The following is a 22,500-nucleotide window of genomic DNA, read 5'->3' as shown; positions in this document are numbered from 1 at the left end:
GGGGAAGCAGATGGTCTGAGTCTTAGTTACAAGTTTTTGACACCCCGAGGATCCAGCCCATTGATTACATCACTATGCCTTACAAAGATTGTAAGCATGCTCGTTTTCAATCAATGGCGTACGAGCACAATTAAAGCAGAGCCGTTAAAAGCTAAATCACTCTTTAACGAGAGTTTGGGTTTTTTTGCATGAGCGTCTGCAAAATTCCATGCGTTTACTTTGTTTTTACAGTGCATAAAGTGTCCAGATGGCCGCGGTTTACAGCGTCCGTGTGATTCATGCATGGCAGAGAAAGTTTCAACTTTTTACAAGAATGCTGATGATTGAGGAGGAGTGGACGAACAAAATCAATCTGCCAAAAAGCACTCAGTTAGCACACTAAAATTGAAGAAATAAACATGCATATGTTACTAGTGTGTATCACGCTAAATCAAACCGCATTGCATTGCATTGGGTTAAAAATGTAGTGTTTTTTGGGAGGCTTTTAATGATTAAGAATATAATTCAGATTATTATTATTATTTTGTATAATTTTTTTTTTATTATTGACATCCAGCATCAGACATTCCTATCCATTACATCATATTCACATACATCATATATCTGTTGTCTGCCCTAAATGTCAAAATATGTTTTGTTTATATCCCAACCATACCACCCCCCCCCCTCCCAAAAAAAGAAAGGAACAGCAAAAAAAACAAAGTAGTATCTACAAATACATCAATTAAATAAACAAAAAAATTAATAATAATACATTAATAATAATAATAATCAGAAAAAAAAAAAAAATCTAAACAGATACATATATATACATACACACACACATACACATACATACACACTGTAAATATATATATATATATATATATATATATATATATATATATATATATATATATATATATATATATATATATATATATATATATATATATATATACATCTGATTTTTATTTATTTATTAATTAATCATGATTAATCACCATCTGCAACTATATCTATAATATGCCCATTTTCAGCTAATAATAATCACCTCCATTATGGCAATAAACTGCATTTCTTAGTATCTTGAGTATAACTATCAAGTATTATTATCACTGGAAGACGAGGCAAAACATGTTGCACACACTGAGAGCAAGCCAGGAGAGGGCATGCTAATAGCTAACGTAACACCAAGAAAAAAAAGTACCTGGTTAAGTTTAAGAAGTGTCAATGGAAGCACATTGCAGCAGATATTCACAGGAAATTAACAAAATAAGAGTCTAGATAGAGGATAATATAACAGCCAGTGTTGGTGTGTCAGCATTGTCACGGTCAGTACTTGGCACGAAAGAGAAGGGCGGATCCAGCCATGCATTGGTGTTGCCGATATCAAAGGCAGTATCAGTATGTGATTGATATTCAAGTGATTATGTTGATATTTTTATTATCTCAAAATCTTTTTTGTTTGTTTTATTTATTTCCGAGGAAAAAAACAAAGAGTGGTAGATTGTAGTTTGCTTTTGTATAGTTATTGGTGTGCTATTGAAATGTAAAAGTTGACAGTTAATACATGGGATCAGTATCGGTAATGGTATCGAATAATGATTGGTATCGGAATCGGTCTACTATTATCACTGGAAGACAAGGCAAAACATGTTACACACTGAGAGCAAGCCAGGAGCGGACATGCTAATAGCTAACGTAACACCAAGAAAAAAAAGTACCTGGTTAAGTTTAAGAAGTGTCAATGGAAGCACATTGCAGCAGATATTCAAAGGAAATTAACAAAATAAGAGTCTAGATAGAGGATAATATAACAGCCAGTGTTGGTGTGTCAGCATTGTCACGGTCAGTACTTGGCACGAAAGAGAAGGGCGGATCCAGCCATGCATTGGTGTTGCCGATATCAAAGGCAGTATCAGTATGTGATTGATATTCGAGTGATTATGTTGATATTTTTATTTTCTCAAAATCTTTTTTGTTTTTTTTTATTTAGTTCCGAGGAAAAAAAACAAAGGCTTTAAAAGAGTAGTAGATAGTAGTTTGCTTTTGTATAGTTATTGTGTGCTATTGAAATTTAAAAGTTGACAGTTCATACATGGGATCAGTGTCGGTAATGGTATCGAATGATGATTGGTATCGGGATCGGTCGCATACAATTGGAACATCCCTAAATATACAATAATTCTATTTTGGACAGTATAGTCTTTTTTTTTTTTTTGGGTTTGTCTATTCAAGTCAAAGTACAGAGCAGCGCAAACACCACTGACTTGCAGAGCACACTCCAGGCCTGAAGGGGCAACAGTGAGAGCTGAGGGCTGAACAACTCCACCTGCTTCCAACAGATTGGTTTGATTGAATGCACCTGTTCACCTGCTCAGAAATGTTTGAGTTTCAGTCAGTCAGTCACCCCTTTTTGACATGCTAAGAGGAAGGAAGACAGCTCCTGTGTGGACTCAGAAGACACAACTGGTGAGGAAACCGAGGGAGAGAAGATCATTTCACTGGAGAGAATGTTTAAAGAATATAATTTCACTGATGTTTGCAAAATTGTTTAAGTTGACTGAAAGTACATTTAAAAAGTTATCAGTGATGTTCAAGTGTATTCTAGTGATGGGTTGATGAGGCGTCATGAAGCGTTTCGACACATTGCAAAACTGTATTGATACTGTGTCACTAAATACTGACATCTGCTGGACATTAAAAATCCCTACAGGCAACCTATGGAGCGACTCAACTGACACTGATTTTATGACCTAGTATATACAATAATATAAACCAAGTCATTGTATTTCATTTAGGATTATTTCATATCTTCATTTAAATAAAAATATATTTTTATCTTTTTTAGATACACTCAATAAATAATGTGAACATTAACTAGGGATGTCCGATAATGGCTTTTTGCCGATATCCGATATTCCGATATTGTCCAACTCTTAATTACCGATACCGATATATACAGTCGTGGAATTAACACATTATTATGCCTAATTTGGACAACCAGGTGTGGTGAAGATAAGTTCCTTTTTAAAAAAATTACAAAAGATAAATTAAAAACATTTTCTTAAATAAGAAATAAAGTAAAACAATATAAAAACAGTTACAAAGAAACTAGTAATTAATGAAAATGAGTAAAATTAACTGTTAAAGGTTAGTACTATTAGTGGAGCAGCAGCACGCACAATCATTTGTGCTTACGGACTGTATCCCTTGCAGACTGTATTGATATATATTGATATATAATGTAGGAACCAGAATATTAATAACAGAAAGAAACAACCCTTTTGTGTGAATGAGGGGGGGTGGGAGGTTTTTTGGGTTGGTGCACTAATTGTAAGTGTTTCTTGTGTTTTTTATGATTATTTAATAAACAATAAAAATAAACGATACCGATAATAAAAAAAACAATAACGATAATTTCCGATATTACATTTTAAAGCATTTATCATCTCTAATCATAACATGGAAATCTAAGAACGTGTTGTGAATGAGGATGCTTGTGGACTGGGATTTTTTTTTTCTTATTTATTTATTTTTTTCACACATTTTTATTAAAAAAAAAACGTTTTTCCAACATATTAAATTTCAGACGATTTCTCTTCTTAGTTATTATTTCTCCGGCTGTAGAAAAGACCTGCTCACAGGGCACAGAAGAGGCGTCAGTGCAACACAGTTGGCGTATCGGTCACATGACCGAAACAGCGCATGGTCGGTCACGTGACTTTCTAAAAGCGGTACGCGCACCGACACAGGGTGTTGCTCTATGAGCTCGACGCTTGCGCCGATGCATCGGTGTTGCCGGACCCATCACTACTGGGGAGAAAGTAAATTTAAAAAGTTATCAGTGATGTTTAAGTGTATTCTTATAATTAGGATGGATTGTTTAAATCGAATTTCATTCATATTGTTGGAAATATTTAAGTTTATTCTTAAACCTAAGCCCTATCAGTGGAAATTAATTTTGGTTGGATTGATTTAAAAGAAAAGCAAAGCATGTACTATGTTGTATGTTTATGAAACACTGTGGGTTTTTTTCTGTTTGGTTAAGGTTATCAACCTATTCGACTAATCATTCTGTTCATCCATTCATTTACACTGATAATCCATTTTATTTTATTGTTTCAAATCAAACATCAATAAATCACAAGGAAAGAGGATTGAGTTGTCCCTTTGAGTCCTTCTTGAGTCCAACTGGCCCTTTCAAGTTTGGGCACGGCTGTGAAAATACCTAAAGAACTTGACATTTCCTGTCACTTTTATTTTGTATTCTCCATTTCCTGTTTTCAACCCTTGGCAGCAACAACTATTTTGGTTCATGCGCAGCGTTTGCTGATCGCTGGGTCGTCGTATGTCATTTCTGCTATGCTACGTGTTCGGGATGCATACTTGCCAACCCTCCCGGATTTTCCGGGATACTCCTGGAATTCAGCCCCTCTCCCGAAAACCTCCCGGAAGAAATTTTCTCCCGAAAATCTCCCGGAATTCAGCCGGAGCTGGAGGCCACGCCCCCTCCAGCTCCATGCGGACCTGACTGGGGACAGCGGCGACAGTCTGTTTTCACGTCCGCTTTCCCACGATATAAACAGTGTGCCTACCCAATCACACTATAACTGTAGAATGATCGAGGGCGAATTCTTGTTTTTTTTATGTGGGTTTATTGTTAGGCAGTTTCATTAACGTCCTCCCAGCGCGGTAACACACAACAGCAGTCAGGTTTTCGTCTACCGTAAAGCAGTTTGTCTGCCGTAAACAGCAATGTTGTGACAACTCTTAAACAGGACAATACTGCCATCTACTGGATAGCCTCCGGAACACTGAAATTCAAATATTTTTTATTGATATGTATAATAAGATAAATATATATATATATATATGTATATATATATATATATATATATATATATATATATATATATATATATATATATAATATATATATAGCTAGAATTCACTGAAAGTCTATTTTATATATATATATATATATATATATATATATATATATATATATATATATATATATATATATATATATATATGAAATACTCAAGTTGGTAAATTCTAGCTGTAAATATACACCTCCACTCTTAACCACGCCCCCAACCACATCCCCGCCCCCGCCCGACCACGCCACACCCCCCCCCCCACCCCCACCCACACCCCCCCCCCCCCCTCCCAGAATCGGAGGTCTCAAGGTTGGCAAGTATGGGGATGTGAATCTTACAACAACTCACCAATCAACGCGGTTTCGATCCTTAGGGTGACTATTTCAATCGGAATCGATTTTCTCGATTCAAAGCTATTCTCGATATATAATTTTTGGAATATAGATCATAATAACCCATTTTCAAAAAGGTTACAGAAACTGGTCTAACGTATGACGTAAACATTTCGATTTGATTCAGAATCATAATTAAGAATTGTGTTGTCGTTGGTATTCTGAATTGTTTGGACTCCAACTTTAGCTGAGTACTAACTGTTGCATAATTTATTTATTTTTTTGCTTTACACCCCCATGTGATCCGTGACGAATCTTTAAGAGCCACAGATCCCTTCCCCATCAACAACAAGGCTCATCAAGCAGACTTTGTGAGAGCCAACGACGATTACTTTTGGAAGACTATGATCCAGAGCCTTATAATTTTGAGCCCGAACACAAAGAGGATGAGCAATACGTTTCAGAAGCCAAGTGATGGATGCAGTTTCATTGTGTCACTAAAGCATCCGCAGCATCCTATAAACTAACCATAACAAACCATAATACAACAAGCACTTATTGTGATATTTCCACTCTCGCAGGGATGCCGACCAAAGGGACGCTCACATTTAAATGAAGATTCAATCGCAATCCTCAAAGGGTGAAAAAAAAGTTCCTTCAGGAAGCGTCTTTTGGGGTCCATTTTGCCACCTCGGGGACGTGAAAGTGGACCAGCCTGTCGATCCATGGCCACATTTGTCAACTACCAGGTGAGAGATGCATAAATTATAATCTAGAATTTACTTTGAGCAAGTTTGAGACCAAGCAGAAGCAGCCGTCGGGCTCAGTGTGTCAATAGCAGCGAAAGCAATGCGGCGCAAAAATAGTCCGTCTGCGTTAGCGCTTATAATAACAATATCACTCATATTTGAGAGTATAATGAGCGCAACAGAGGACCCTCCTATCTGTTGACTTAATTGTAGGCTATTTATTTACCATTTTGAATGCATAAATAAAGCAAAACATATGTGTTCTTGTCTTACATAAGGATTGTGAATGATAAACAGCACATCTCTTTCAAATGTATTTCCAGTATGACTGACCTAATAATATGGTCAAAGTGCAGAAGTGCTCCTCCAGTGATGTCAATGTCCGAAAATAGCCGAAGGTATTCGGAGCGGAATATTCATAATGGCTGACTGAATTTGTGGTATTTCGTGAATTTTACATACTTTGCGGACAGTTACATATGGTTTAATGCACAGGTGTCAAACTCAGATGTGGCCTGCCACTTCATTTTATTTGGCCCTCGAAAGCCTGGACATAATATGTATCAATAAAGTACTGAATACTAAATGTATTCTTTCTATTTTGGGAGAAAAAAAAAATGTACTCCATGTAATCGCAAATTATGTTAACTTAGATATTGTCTAATTATGCACAATTTTATTATCCATTTTTAAATAAAAGTAAATACTAATAATGATTTCAAAGCAAGTTATCAATCAAATTGCATAACAACATAAAATTAGCAATCGATTCAATGGTAAAATTGTGAAATTTACTGTGGTTTTTACAGCATTTTTTTTTTCAGAAATTAAAATAACAGTACTTTTTTTACTGTAATGAACTGTGCTGTCGTTTGGCTTTTACAGTAATACGCCGAAAAATCTACAGTTGTTGATTTGGGGTAAAAAAAAATAAATAAAAAAAAGCTGGCAGCTCAGGTAAAATATTTTAAAATTGCATTTTTTTAAAATTTTGAGTAAAAAAACAAAAGTAAATTTTACAGTAAAATTCTGACAACTGAGCTGCCAGCTTGTTTTTTTGTTTGTTTTACCCCAAATCAACAACTGTAGATTTTTTGGCATATTACTGTAAAGGCCAGTACAAACAGTAAAAACAGTAATGCTGTTTTTAATGGTAAAAACAAAACAAAAAAAAGCAGTTCAGGTGCCAAAATTTTACTGTAAAATTACATTTTTTGTTTAAATTCTGAGTAAAAAAAACAAATGTAAATTTTACAGTAAAATTCTGGCAACTGAGCTGCTTTTTTTTTTACTGTAAAATAGCTTCTTTTTTTTTTTAATTTTAAAAAACAAAATTAAATTTTACAGTAATTCTGTCAACTGAGCTGCTATTTTTTTTTAGAATTTTAATGTCAAATTTTAATTTGTTGTTTTACTCAAAATAAAAGATAACATTTTTTACAGTAAAACTATTTTTTTTAATGTTAAAAAAATAAAAAAGCAGCTCAGGTGCCAACATTTTACTGTAAAATTGCATTTTTTTTTATTTTGAGTAAAAAAACAAATGTACATTTTACTGTAAAATTCTGGCAACTGAGCTGTTATTTGTTTTAGAATAGAAAAATGTGTTTTTTTAATTGTAAAATAAAAAAGCAGCTCAGGTGCCAACATTTTACTGTAAAATTGCATTTTTTTTAATTTTGAGTAAAAAAAAGGACATTTTAAAGTAAAATTCTGGCAACTGAGCTGCTTCTTTTTTTCTTTTTTTTGTACCATAAAAACAGCAGTACTGTTTTTCCATTTACAATAAAATGCACTACATTTTGAGGTGATATTATTGAAACTTACCTTCTTTTTTTTTTTACATTTTACATTTTTTAAAAATCTACAAAAAAAATGCATTAAAAAATGGTGCAATAATAGTACTCACTGTTAGAAGTGGCCCTCTGGGGCCAAACATAACTGTGATGTGGCCCTCAGTGAAAACCCCTTTGACACCTCTGGTTTAATGTATACAATGACACACAAATAAGCATAACAAGTCAACTTGTTTTTCCGCTCTACTGGTACTTTTGTGTCTGTGAACCACCTGGTTCAGGCTTTTTGTTCCACAGCGAGGAATTTAGACGAATCAACAATGTAGATAAGACAACGCTAAATTCGGTGCTATGCAGCCAAACTCAACAAGGATGAAACTAAACAGTTCTCGACGTCATCTATGTCAAGTTGGCCCCCTTTTATCATTGCAAATGTCAAGAGTAACACTACCATTGGTTTGTGCTGCTTAGTGCTGTGAAAAACGTGTGTTGTGGGGGTGGGGGGCAGCTTGGCTCGGATGGTAGAGGTTTGATTCCAGCTTCCACCATCCCGGTCTCTGCCGCTGTGTCCTTGGGCAAGACACTTTACCCACCTTGCTCCCAGTGTCACCCACACTGGTTTGAACGTGGCTTAGATGTAGATAATACAAAGCCATCGCCCCCTCCTTGTTTGTGAATGACTGAGCATTTCATGGAAGCTGCTTTTTTACCCAATCATGGCACCCACCTGTTCCCAATTAGCCTGTTCACCTGTGGAATGTTCCAAAAAAGTGTTTGACGAGCATTCCTCAACTTGCTCAGTCTTTTTTGCCACTTGTGCCAGCTTTTTTGAAACATGTGGCAGGCATCACATTTCAAATGAGCTAATATTTGCAAAAAATAACAAAGTTTTCCAGTTCCAGCGTTAAATATCTTGTCTTACAGTCTATTCAATTGAATATAGGTTGAAAAAGATTTGCAAATCATTGTTGGCAGGTTCAAATACAGATGTTACTATTAAACAGACAAGAAGCAAGGAATTAAACAGAGACATAATTCAATTTAGCTCATTGAGGAGAAACGTCTGGGCTGTACTCTTTGGACAGTCTTCCACCACACTCTGACGAAAGGTCACACGCCTCCTCTTTTATTTGAACTTTCCCTGATTACATGGCAACAGCTGTTTCTAAAGGAAGGGGGGTCGTAAACAGCCGTTACCTTTGGTTACAAAACAGTTAAAAGAAAAGGTGCCTGGAGGGGGGTCAGGTCCTGCTTCCTCTCCGCTTTGTAGATCTCGGGTCAAGACAAAATCTTCCTGTGCATTATAATAGATCAAAGAAACTGACACATTCATGTCGCTTCCCATCGTACACAGTGAAGTTTTACAAGCCTTTTCATTGGTAAGATCAAAGACAGCTTTTGTCTGCTTGCCGGGAACATAACGTGATAACTTAGATACAATTATTCCGACAATTGTATTCTGTTTTTATTTACGATTTACACAACGTGCCAACTTCACTGGTTTTGGGTTTTGTAATCAACATAATAAAAAAAAATTGCAAAATATGAACCGCACAAATGTATGGGGCACGTTTTGGGGAGATGTTGACAAAGTGGGGGGGCTGATTAGGAATTATAAAATGGTAATAACATAAAATGATAACAGGTAACATAAAAACTATAATAGTTTGACAAACAAATTCCCAGCACAAACGTATGGGACAAGTTTGGGGAGATTTTGACAAGGCGGGGGGATTTTGACAAGGCGGGGGGCGTGGAAAATGTATTCTGGACACAAACAAAGCACAGACTTAACACAACACAAACAAAGCACAGACTTAACACAAAGGAACGGCAGTGTATTTGTCATATTTGCACAGGTCTTGCCTTGAGGCGTAGCAACAATGGCTGCCAGGTCCTGCATCTTCGGTGCAGTTGATGTGCTGAACACACTTTCACTTTCTTCACTCAGGCTATTTTCTTGTCATTTGTATGTAAAAACATGCGTGGCCGGGGCCAGGGGGCTGTGTCGAACGTCCGCACTGCGCCCCAGCTGGGAGACATATTGAGCATTTCCCAGTGAGCAGATGTCTGCAAAATCTAATTCGAGGGCCTTCTTGCCAGTGTGGAAAAAACGTCTCGTCCCTGCCCCACTTCCTCTCACTGCTGGGAATCATTGACGAGGAAGATGCCAAGTGATGACGGCTGTTGCCCGGAGCAGCAAATATGGCGAGGCATCAGCCTTCAATCACACACCTTGCATCATGTGTCACCTTCTGATGAGGGCCCTGTTTCTATTCAAATAAGCAATTTGCACTGAATCATCCCAACTTCCTGTCGATGCCAGCCTCAACAGTCTGTTGGGTTCCAGTAAAAATGTTGCCTTCACTGCCCACTTTTGATCAGAAAAGGTTGCAATATTGTTGTTTAGTGGTCTAAAACCATAGCAACTGTTTCTGACAGTACGGTACATACTTCAGTTTAAGTGCCCATAGCGTCCAGAACCAACATTGTACTAACAAGCTCACTTTGTGTATTTTTTGCTCCTCCTGAATCTTGTATTAATTCCCCATAATATCACTTAGTTTTTGAGTAATCCATAGATAACTATTTGGAACGCCCCCTTACCATCGCCATACTCTATATACTACCACCTGCCTTGGTGTGATGTAAACTACCGTGCTAAAATCCACTTCCTGTCGATGCCAGCCTCAACAGTCTGTTGGGTTCCAGTAAAAATGTTGCCTTCACTGCCCACTTTTGATCAGAAAATGTTGCAATATTGTTGTTTAGTGTTCTAAAACCATGGCAACTGTCTCTGACGGTACGGTATATACCTTATTTTTAAAGGGCCCATAGAGTCCAGAATCAACATTGGACTAACAAGCTCACTTTATGTATTTGTTGCTCCTCCTGAATCTTGTATTAATTCCCCATAATATCACTTAGTTTTTGAGTAATCCATAGATAACTATTTGGAACGCCCCCTTACCATCGCCATACTCTATATACTACCACCTGCCTTGGTGTGATGTAAACTACCGTGCTAAAATCCACTTCCTGTCGATGCCAGCCTCAACAGTCTGTTGGGTTCCAGTAAAAATGTTGCCTTCACTGCCCACTTTTGATCAGAAAATGTTGCAATATTGTTGTTTTTTGGTCTAAAACCATAGCAACTGTTTCTGACGGTTCGGTACATACCTCAGTTTTAAAGGGCCCATAGCGTCCAAAACCAACATTGTACTAACAAGCTCACTTTATGTATTTATTGATCCTCCTGAATCAAATTCCCCATGATATCACTTAGTTTTTGAGTAATCCGTAGATAACTTTTTTGGAACGCCCCCTTACCATCGCCAGACTCGATATGCTGCCACCTGTCTTGGTGTGATGTAAACTACCGTGCTAAAATCCACTTCCTGTCGATGCCAGCCTCAACAGTCTGTTGGGTTCCAGTAAAAATGTTGCCTTCACTGCCCACTTTTGATCAGAAAATGCTGCAATATTGTTGTTTAGTGTTCTAAAACCATAGCAACTGTTTCTGACGGTACGGTACATACCTCAGTTTAAGGGCCCATAGCGTCCAGAACCAACATTGTACTAACAAGCTCACTTTACGTATGTGTTTCTCCTCCTGAATCTTGTATTAATTCCCCATAATATCAATTAATTTTTGAGTAATCCGTAGATAACTATTTGGAACGCCCCCTTACCATCGCCAGACTCGGTATGCTGCCACCTCTTGGTGTGATGTAAACTACCGTGCTACAATACATGTCCCCGGATAGACCGTGTGTATAAATCAGAATGAGAAATACTTTTAATAATCCCAATGGGGAAATTAAGATTTTCAGCACAATCCCACTCAAGATCAGACAAACATTACAGGGAGACAGAACAGGATCGCTGAAAAATTAGAAACCGGTAAACGCTGGGGAGGGGGGCGAGAAAAAAAAAATTCAGTCTAAGTCTGGGGCCCCTGGAGAGGGGGTCCAGACTACCCGAATAAGACATGTACAAGGTAAAACACACATTATTAAAGATAAATCACAAATTGTAGGAATTTGTCATCAAATTCAGTCAACTTGCTTTCATTAGTTTACGCTACCTGGGCGGTTCAGACTTCGATGGTAATTAGCAACAAGCCAACCAGCTGTGTGAGCGTCTACAAATCTATGTTCACAACAGGTGAGCAAGTTAACTACATTGTTACCTGTCGGTCATTGAAACTCCTTGTGCGAGTCTGGATGCTTGTTCTGTCAATCTTCACCTGAGTTTGAAGTCCAAGCCGCGTTTCCGTAATTATATTTTCACCTTTATTGTTAGTGTTGAAGGCCAAATACCTCCATATTGCACTTTGCGCAACCTCTTTATTTACCAGTATAATTGCAGGTTTTTAGCCTTTCTTCCTCTTCACACTGTTTCTGCTTGTATGAGCTCTGTGTGTGCATTGATTCACCAACAACAATACCAACATCACCACCAAACAAAAGTTTCCGTATTTTTCAAAGGCACCTTTTTTTCAGACTATAAGGTGCACTTAAAATAATTTTTAATTTTCTCAAAAATCAACAGTGCGCCTCATTACCCGGTGCGCCTACCGACCTCGAAGGCGTTTTTATTTGCTGCATTGGGTAATAAGTGTGACCAGTAGATGGCAGTCAGACATTAGAGATACGTGTGGACTGCATGTTGACGACCCCTGTTCAATAAATGACACAAGCAAGTACATGTTAGCAAGCAAGCAAGCGAGAAAGTTGAACGTAACACACGGCGCTCAAAAATATGTCAAAATGTTTAGATACGACTTTGGTAAACTACGAAGCCGTAACGTTTGATGGATGGTCGGCCCATTACGGCTACGTAGTCAGACGTGCTGTGCTTCAACATACGCGTATTATTATGGTGTGTCTATACGATCCCAAAATGGCACCCATTAGGTGCCGGTATAGCTCGGTTGGTAGAGTGGCCGTGCCATCAACCTGAGGGTTGCAGGTTCGATCCCCGCTTCCGCCATCCTAGTCACTGCCGTTGTGTCCTTGGGCAAGACACTTTACCCACCTGCTCCCAGTGCCACCCACACTGGTTTAACTTAGATATTGGGTTTTCACTATGTAAAGCGCTTTGAGTCACTAGAGAAAAGCGCTATATAAATATAATTCACTTCACTTCACAATTCACTTCACATTATCTGCCGTTTTCTTTTCAATTCATTATGCAAAACTAACTTTTCTTACCTATTGGTTCCTGCTGATGTGTATTTGGGATCTGCATAAGTCCCAAAAATGTGCGCGCCCGACCATTGTAGCCGGGGCCCTAGTCAAAAAGCTCCTTCTTTGTATCTGTCCTTTTGTTGTGCGGCATTCATTTTCCGCTGTTGCCATTTCTAATATAAAGTAGTGTACAGTTCTAACTAGAGATGTCCGATAATATCGGACTGCCAATTTTATCGATCGATAAATTCTTTAAAATGTAATATCGGAAATTATCGGTATCGGTTTCAAAACGCCGCTGTACGGAGTGGTACACGGACATAGGGAGAAGTACAGAGCAGTTGCGTCCCCTAGTCATACTTGCCAACCCTCACGATTTTCCCGGGAGACTCCAGAATTTCAGTGTCCCTCCCGAAAATCTCCCGGGGCAACCATTCTCCTGAATTTCTCCCAGACAACAATATATGAGGCGTGCCTTAAAGGCACTGCCTTTGCGTGCCGGCCCAATCACATAATATCTACGGCTTTTCACACACGCAAGTGAATGCCATGCATACTTGGTCAACAGCCATACAGGTCACACTGAGGGTAGCCGTATAAACAACTTTAACACTGTTACAAATATGCGCCACACTGTGAACCCACACCAAACAAGAATGACAAACACATTTTGGGAGAACATCCACAACAGAACAAATACCCAGAACCCCTTGCAGCACTAACTCTTCCGGGAGGCTACAATATAAACCCCCGCTACCCCCTAGCCCCTTCACCTCAACCCCGCCCACCTCAACCTCCTCATGCTCTCTCAGGGAGAGCATGTCCCAAATTCCAAGCTGCTGTTTTGAGGCATGTTAAAAAAACATAATGCACTTTGTGACTTCAATAATAAATATGGCAGTGCCATGTTGGCATTGTTTTCCATAACTTGAGTTGATTTATTTTGGAAAACTTTGTTACATTGTTTAATTCCCCAATTATGGGATGATACAATATAGCAGGGGGGTCCAAACTTTTTGACTAGGGGGCCGCATTGGGCTAAAAAAATTTGCTGCATGCAAAGTAACTATGTACATATAGTGTGTGTGTTTGTAGCCTATACATATGTGTACATATTATAATAACAATGGATTCATATTTGATAATTAATATAATTGAATATTAAAAGGTATGTGAAGGTTCAACTCCTACCTTGTTTACCTTCGTGGTGGCTTCCTTAAAGTGTTGTAATCAATCAGAAATATCAAGCAGCTAAAATGTGCCTAACAGGGTTAAGTGTGGAAAGTGTTGATTTTTTTTTTGCATTTTCCCATCATGCTTTGTAATGGATTTAAACGGGTGTAAAATGTATTTTTTATTTTTTTATTTTGGTTGGCTGTTTTATTTAATATCCACAAAGTTTAGTGAGTAGGTTGTGTTATGTGTGGCATGTTTGTTGACTTTTTGTGCTGGTTGAATTGTTTTTTCTTGTGCCATGACTAGGGAAGGTTGTTTGGATTGGGTCATTTCAGTATATGCTGTGCATGTATTCTCTACAAAGTACACTCCATGGAGATAAACAAGCATCAATAAATCCGCCAGATATTCAAATATAAAATGTAAACGCCCGCAGCCAAATTGCTTGTTGGATTCATGCTGTCTCGCGGGCCACATTAGAGACGCCGGCGGGCCGCATTTGGCCCGCATTTTGAACACCCATGCAATATAGGCTCCACCTCAATGTGTTTTGATGAATCTATCTCATTTATATCAGAATTATTCTATAAATGCCTTTCCCATATTAAATGCCAACTTGCTGCCATTTTCTACAACACCTTTGTGTATTTATACATTTATTCTATCCATCCATTCTTTCATTCTCAAAATAATCTTACTTATCTCATATGTAATATGACTAACTTCACCAATTATTTATTTATTTTTATTGTGATTATATATGTATATTGTGAATAAATTGAGAACAGGAAGTGAACAAAAGTTTTAGCAACTGTTATGTAAAAGAAAAGGGGTAGGATTAAAAAAGCTCTGCTTCTTCCTACTCCTTTTCGAACATGTTGAAAAGAGAAACTGGAAATTGTGATGTATCATGTGTATGCTTGCATGTTCCAAATAAACTCAAACTCAACCTTTATTGGTGTTCTCTGTATTCTAATTATTTGCCATAAATGCTCCAAAACCAGAGACAAAAACTCTGCAGCGAATCATTTGCATAAAGTCTATTCCCAATTACTTTGGTGACTTAAGAATTAAGTCGGGATGATTCTTAAGTAGTTTCCGTATTATTAATTAAACATATTAGTGGTATGTTCAGGTGACCACTGATGCAAGCCCTCATTAATACATGAATGCATGCAAATTAGCATGTGATATTCATGTGTAAGTTTGCAGGGGAAAGTATATATATATATATATATATATATATATAGTATAAGTTGAGACAATAACCAGCTTCTTAATCATTCATGCAAGGCCTTGGGAGCGAGGAGTTGAGTGAGGACGCTTCTGCCTGCGCGATTCACATGCGGCAGCCGCGCCCAATTAGAAGTGAATAACAATAGCGGTCAGGGTCAGTGATGTACGCGGGGAGAAGTAGGAGTCATTAATTGTTTAGTTTGAAGCGCAACACGCCGAACAGGAAGTTGGAAACAAACGCAGGGGAAGAGCACGCAGGAACACCGAGACAATGCTCGCTGCCGACAAGAATAATGGAAATGAGCGGGCTGGGGACGTGAATGCAGGTTCAAAAAGAGGAAACTTTTTGGAGTGACATCCAAAAAACACGAATTGGAAGTATTATCCGTATTATCCGGCCAAGGTCAGGCTGATTAGAAAAAAAACAAATAGGGTACTCATGGGCTTTGGCTTTGCATAGTAGAGCTTTAACTTGCACTTACAGATGTAGCGACTGACAGTGGTTTTCTGAAGTGTTCCTGAGCCCATGTGGTGATATCCTTTACACACTGGTGTCGCTTTTTGATGCAGTACCGCCTGAGGGATTGAAGGTCAGGGGCATTCAATGTTGGTTTTCGGCCTTGCCGCTTACGTGCAGTGATTTCTCCAGATTCTCTGAACCTTTTGATATTACAAACCGTGGATGGTGAAATCCCTCAACTCCTTGCAATAGCTGGTTGAGAAACGTTGTTCTTAAACTGTTGGACAATTTGCTCACGTATTTGTTGACAGAGTGGTGACCCTCGCCCCATCCTTGTTTGTGAATGACTGAGCATTTCATGGAAGCTGCTTTTGTACCCAATCATGGCACCCACCTGTTCCCAATTAGCTTCAACTTTCTCTGTCTTTTTTGCCACTTGTGCCAGCTTTTTTGAAACATGTTGCAGGCATCAAATTCCGAATGAGCTAATATTTGCAAAAAATAACAGAGTTTACCAGTTTGAACATTAAGTATCTTGTCTTTGCAGTCTATTCAATTGAATATTAGTTGAAAATGATTTGCAAATCACTGTATTCTGTTTTTATTTACGAATTACAGAACGTGCCAACTTCACTGATTTTGGGTTTTGTATATACTGCCGTGGTCAAAAGTTTACATACACTTGTAAAGAACATGTCATGGCTGTCTTGAGTTTCCAATCATTTCTACAACTCTTATTTTTTTGTGATAGAGTGATTGGAGCACATACTTGTTGGTCACAAAAAACATTCATGAAGTTTGCTTCTTTTATGAATTTATTATGGGTCTACTGAAAATGTGAGCAAATCTGCTGGGTCAAAAGTATACATACAGCAACATACATTATCAATGTTGGTGATGTAGAAAAATTACAATCAAATCAAATTAGCTTCATGGCATGGCCTCTTAACTTCATGTGAGTGATTATGATTGATGACACCTGTTTACTTCTCTGAGCCCTTTAAATAGGGCTCATGTGATGCAGTCATTAGACTCGGTTACAAATGGGACAATGGGAAAGTCAAAGGAACTCAGCACAGGTCTGAAAAAATGAATCATTGACTTGAACAAGTCATGAAAGTCACCTTGAGCCATTTCAAAGTAGCTTAAGGTCCCAAGAACAATTGCTTGTGAGTATAAAGTGCAAGGCACAGTTTTATCACTGCCACGATCAGGAAGAAAACGCAAGCTATCACCTGCTGCTGAGAGACAATTGCTCAGGATGATCAAGAGTCAACCGAGAACCACCAAAAAGCAGGTCTGCAATGAATTGAAAGCTGCTGGAACACAGGTGTCAGTGTCCACAGTCAAGTGTGTTTTGCATTGCCATGGACTGAGAGGCTACCATGCAAGAAGGAAGCCCTTGCTCCAGAAGCCACACCTTTATACTCGTCTAAAAATGTCTGCTGATCACATGGACAAAGATAAGACCTTCTGGAGGAAAGTTCTGTGGTCAAATGAAACAAGAATTGAGCTGTTTGGCCACAATACCCAGCAATATGTTTGGAGGAGAAAAGGAGAGGCCTTTAATCCCAAGAACACCATCCTACCATCAAGCATGGTGGTGGTAGTATTATGCTCTGGGCCTGTTTAGCTGCCAATATAACTGGTGCTTTACAGAGAGTAAATGGGACAATGAAAAAGGAGAATTACCTCCAAATTCTTCAGGACAACCTAAAATCATCAGCCCGGAGTTTGGGTCTTGGGCGCAGTTGGGTGTTCCAACAGGACAATGACCCCAAACACACGTCAAAATTGGTAAAGGAATGGCTAAATCAGGCTAGAATGAAGGTTTTAGAATGGCCTTACCAAAGTCCTGACTTAAACGTGTGGACAAGGCTGAAGAAACAAGTCCATGTCAGAAAACCAACAAATCTGCGTTCAAAGAACTCCGGTTTATTAGTGATTCCCAGAGCCAAAAAAAAGTCTGCGGGCTATAGCGCGTTTTCTGTTCGGGCTCCAGTACTATGGAATGCCCTCCCGGTAACAGTTAGAGATGCTACCTCAGTAGAAGCATTTAAGTCTCATCTTAAAACTCATTTGTATACTCTAGCCTTTAAATAGACCCCATTTTTAGACCAGTTGATCTGCAGTTTCTTTTCTTCTCTCCTCTGCTCCCCTCTTCCTTGGAGGGGGGGTTGCACAGGTCCGGTGGCCATGGATGAAGTGCTTGCTGTCCAGAGTCGGGACCCCGGGTGGACCGCTAGCCTGTGCATCGGTTGGGGACATCTCTGCGCTGCTGACCCGTCTCCGCTCGGGACGGTTTACTGCTGGCCCCACTATGGACTGGACTCTCGCTGATGTGTTGGATCCACTGTGGACTGGACTTTCACAATATTATGTCAGACCCACTCGACATCCATTGCTTTCGGTCTCCCCTAGAGGGGGGGGGGATACCCAGGGGGGGGGATACCCACATATGCGGTCCTCTCCAAGGTTTCTCATAGCCATTCACATTGACGTCCCACTGGGGTGAGTTTTTCCTTGCCCATATGTGGGCTCTGTACCGAGGATGTCGTAGTGGCTTGTGCAGCCCTTTGAGACACTTGTGATTTAGGGCTATATAAATAAACATTGATTGATTGATTGATTGAAATTTAGCTGAACTGCACCAATTTTGTCAAGAGGAGTGGTCAAAAATGTAACCAGAAGCTTGCCAGAAGCTAATAAATTCATAAAAGAACCACATTTCATGAATGTTTTTTGTGACAAACAAGTATGTGCTCCAATCACTCTATCACAACAAAATAAGACTTGTAGAAATGATTGGAAACTCAAGACAGCCATGACATTATGTTCTTTATAAGTGTATGTAAACGTTTGACCACGACTGTGTGTGTGTGTGTGTCGCTTTTTGATGCAGTACCGCCTGAGTACAGTTTTCCGTAGACATTGTGGATATGGTGCAAGCTACCTGCAAACTCCACACCTTGTGCGATGCCTGCTCTTTAATGGAGCCATTAACAGCCTTCTGTAGGCTGTGTTGTGATGGAGACTGATCAGCTCTTCACCGCAAGGAGAAACACGCCGGCCAGAAATCTGCTGGATGCTGATGGCGGCGTTTTGATTGTCACAGACACGCCGCCAGACAAAGCAAATGGCAGGTAGCTTTTGCTCATCAAACACTGATGGCAAGATGAAACTAATTCATCCCTTTTTTATTCTTTCTATAGATCTGCCCTAAAGGTCGACACTTAAACCCCCATTGGTGGTGTTAGTTTGCCAACAGCAGCAGTTAGTTTGTGAGCTGATACTGTACATTAGAAAAGCCCTAGATTGCAACCAGCTTCACACTCGCTGGGTCATAAAGGTTAACATCAATGCAGTCTTTGCCTAAACATTAAAAATGAATTTGTTTTAACAAAATTGGTGAAAGACAAGAGAAACACAAATCAATAGGTTATTTTTGCATCAAGCCAACGTACACTATATTGCCAAAAGTATTTGGCCACCTGCCTTTACTCACATATGAACTTGAAGTGCCATCCCATGGAATTGTCCGAAATGTTTTGGTATCCTGGAGCATTCAAAGTTCCTTTCACTGGAACTAAGGAGCCAAGCCCAAGTCCTTGGAAAAACCACCCCACACCATGTGTCCTCCTCCACCAAATTTCACACTCTGCACAATGCAGTCCAAAATGTAGCGTTCTCCTGGCAACCTCCAACAAACCCAGACTGGTCCATCAGATTACCAGATGGAAAAGTGTGATTCATCACTCCAGAGAAGGTGTCTCCACTACTCTAGAGTCCAGTGGCGACGTGCTTTACACCACTGCATCCCACGCTTTGCATTGGACTTGGTGATGTATGGCTTAGAGGGAGCTGCTCGGCCATGGAAACCCATTCCATGAAGCTCTCTGCGTACTGTACGTGGGCTAATTGGAAGGTCACATGAAGTTTGGAGCTCTGTAGCAACTGACTGTGCAGAAAGTCTTTGCACTATGCGCTTCAGCATCCGCTGACCCCTCTCTGTCAGTTTACATGTTCTACCACTTGGTGGCTGAGTTGCTGTTGTTCCCAAACTCTTCACTTTTCTTATAATAAAGTTGACTTTGGAATATTTAGGAGCGAGTAAATTTCACGACTGGATTTGTTGTACAGGTGGCATCTTATGACAGTTCCTCGCTGGAAATCACTGTATATATACAGTATGTATGTTTTTATATATATATATATTGGGGATGCAACTAACGATTAATGTGATAATCGATTAATCTGTCGATTACTTCGATTAATCGATTAATAATCGGATAAAAGAGACAAACTACATTTCTATCCTTTTCAGTATTGTATTGAAAAAAACAGCATACTGGCACCATACTTATTTTGATTGTTTCTCAGCTGTTTGTACATGTTGCAGTTTATAAATAAAGGTTTATAAAAAAATATATATATATTTTTTTATTTTTTTATTATTATTTTTTTTAATAAAGTAAAAAAATTGCCTCTGCGCATAGCATAGATCCAACGAATCGATGACTAAATTAATCGCCAACTATTTTTATAATCAATTAGTTGTTGCAGCCCTAATATATATATATATATATATATATATATATATATATATATATATATATATATATATATATATATATATATATATATATATATATATATATATATATATAGTATTTATTGTATCTCAACTATATATATATATATATAGTTGAGATACAATAAATGATATACATTAAAAATGATGACCTAATGGCTGCGAGACCCTAAGCAGCCACGTTGGTGGTGTAGAGGGAGAATTGCCTCTGATAATGCCTTGTCTAATAAATTGCAATATATGTAAGTGACACTAGTTTTTTATATAAAAATGCCAACAAAACACAATAAAGGCCAAGAATTTAGGTATGCTGGACTAGGTGGAACTAGTGCCTCATAAAGTCCGATTTTATACAAGCAGAAAAGCTCTAATTCATCCGACAGATTGTTTACAGGTCTCTGTGGGTGCTGCTGAAACATAGATTCATGGTATTTCCTGTCAAACCTAAATTATTAATAACTTCTGTTTAGTCGATTTTAATTAAAATATTAGGTTCGACCAAGTGAATTTCCGATCAAATATTTAGGAGACAGAAAATGTGACTGAGTCATCAAAAATGAGTCATCTCGGATCCAAAAGCAGAAGTCAACTCAGCCTTGTTGTGTAACTCCAATTGCCTTGATGGATTAAAAACAACTTTTTTTTTTTTTTAAATAATTAAGTAAATAAAACATTTTAATGAGAATATCAGTCTGTTTGATGCGAGTCAATTAGCAAAGCTTTGTCACAGGTCGTCAGGTATGCAGGACCACACTCTGGTGAAGGTGTTTTGGAACAAAAGTTCTCACGCTGTGTTGAAAGTCTGCTCACAAGTTATAAATACTGTACTTGGAACTCTACATGAAATTTGAACATGGCTGTTATTCTGTTTCTTTTGTTAATACATTGGATCAAATAAAACCACTGAGATCCACAGTCTTTTCTTAGTGAGATTTTTTTAAATGTAATTTTTGAGTAAAACGTCATTTTTTGGAAGTTTTTTTTTTTTTCCTTGGACGTTTTTTCAAATTGAAGATCATGGGATTTTTTAAAAACATTTGTTTTTCTTTAATTTGTTGATCACGATTATGATCAGGGTAAAATGCAGGACACAGATTTTAGCCAAACAAAAAAGGTGTCTCAACACAGTTATTTTTGAACAATTACTTAGACTTAGACAAACTTTATTGATCCACAAGGGAAATTGCTCCCAGTCTGTGGAACGCTCTCCCTGACCACCTGAGGGTATCACAGACTGTGGATGCTTTTAAAAAAGGCTTAAAAACTTCTTTTTTTTTAGATATATGCATACTAGTTTTAGCTGTTTGGCTGTTGTAGTTTTTATTTTTTTAATCTTTTCATTTAAAAAATATATTTAATACACTGTAGCACTTTGAGGTTGTTTACTCAATGTAAAGTGCTTTTTACAAATAAAATATGTATTATTGTTCCACACAGTAGCTCAGATTCAAAGGATGGAAAGGGTAAGGATGGAAAGGATAATTCAGGTATTAAGTAGACTAAAAATGTACCATAGTAGCAATAAAATACATGTAATATTTACATATTATATATACAGTATATAATATATACTGATATATTATATTTCTATATAATATATAAAATATATAACAAATCTCAATTACCATGTACAAATATTACAGTATATGTAACAGCTGCAGAAAAACAAATAAAAATGAAAAAAACATAAATAGAGAGTAGATTTAGCAGAAACTATACATTATAAACAAAGAGAATATAATAAAAAATAATGCAAAACATCCTCTTTATTGCATACAGGTTTGTTTTAATTAATCCAGTAAAATAATGCAAAAATAGTAAACAAAATAAAAAACTGAAATTGGCTCTCATTCATGCTCCCAAGGAGTTTATCAACACTATATTAGAACAATACATATAAAAAAAACCACATATATTTCTGAGCAAAAACTAAAAAGAGAAATTTCTTGGACAATATTAATATCACCCAACTGATATCGATCCAAAAACAATACTACCATCTATTAATACTTCCTCCAGAACTAAAAACTTGATTTGGGCAAACGTCCCTTATGGAACCTTTTCAAAGGACATCAACCATGCATTAAACGGATTACAAAT

General features: G+C 37.9%; 1 protein-coding gene across 2 annotated transcripts in view; it reads left to right on the top strand.

The window, feature by feature from the left end:
- The window catches only part of LOC133645137 (major histocompatibility complex class I-related gene protein-like), a 200,020-nt gene that overhangs the window by 70,759 nt on the left and 106,761 nt on the right, over positions 1 to 22,500 (top strand). Inside the window, exons 1-2 of one of the 2 annotated variants that reach the window (XM_062039972.1) lie at positions 2,359 to 2,454; positions 5,782 to 5,949. The gene's annotated coding sequence lies outside the window, so the exon portion shown is untranslated. Of the gene's footprint in view, positions 1 to 2,358; positions 2,455 to 5,781; positions 5,950 to 22,500 lie in introns of those variants that run through there. The other variant, XM_062039973.1, reaches the window with a different exon arrangement.

Source organism: Entelurus aequoreus, linkage group LG28 (assembly GCF_033978785.1).
Source record: "Entelurus aequoreus isolate RoL-2023_Sb linkage group LG28, RoL_Eaeq_v1.1, whole genome shotgun sequence".
NCBI lineage: Eukaryota > Metazoa > Chordata > Actinopteri > Syngnathiformes > Syngnathidae > Entelurus > Entelurus aequoreus.
This window is presented reverse-complemented; position numbering and strand designations above follow the sequence as displayed.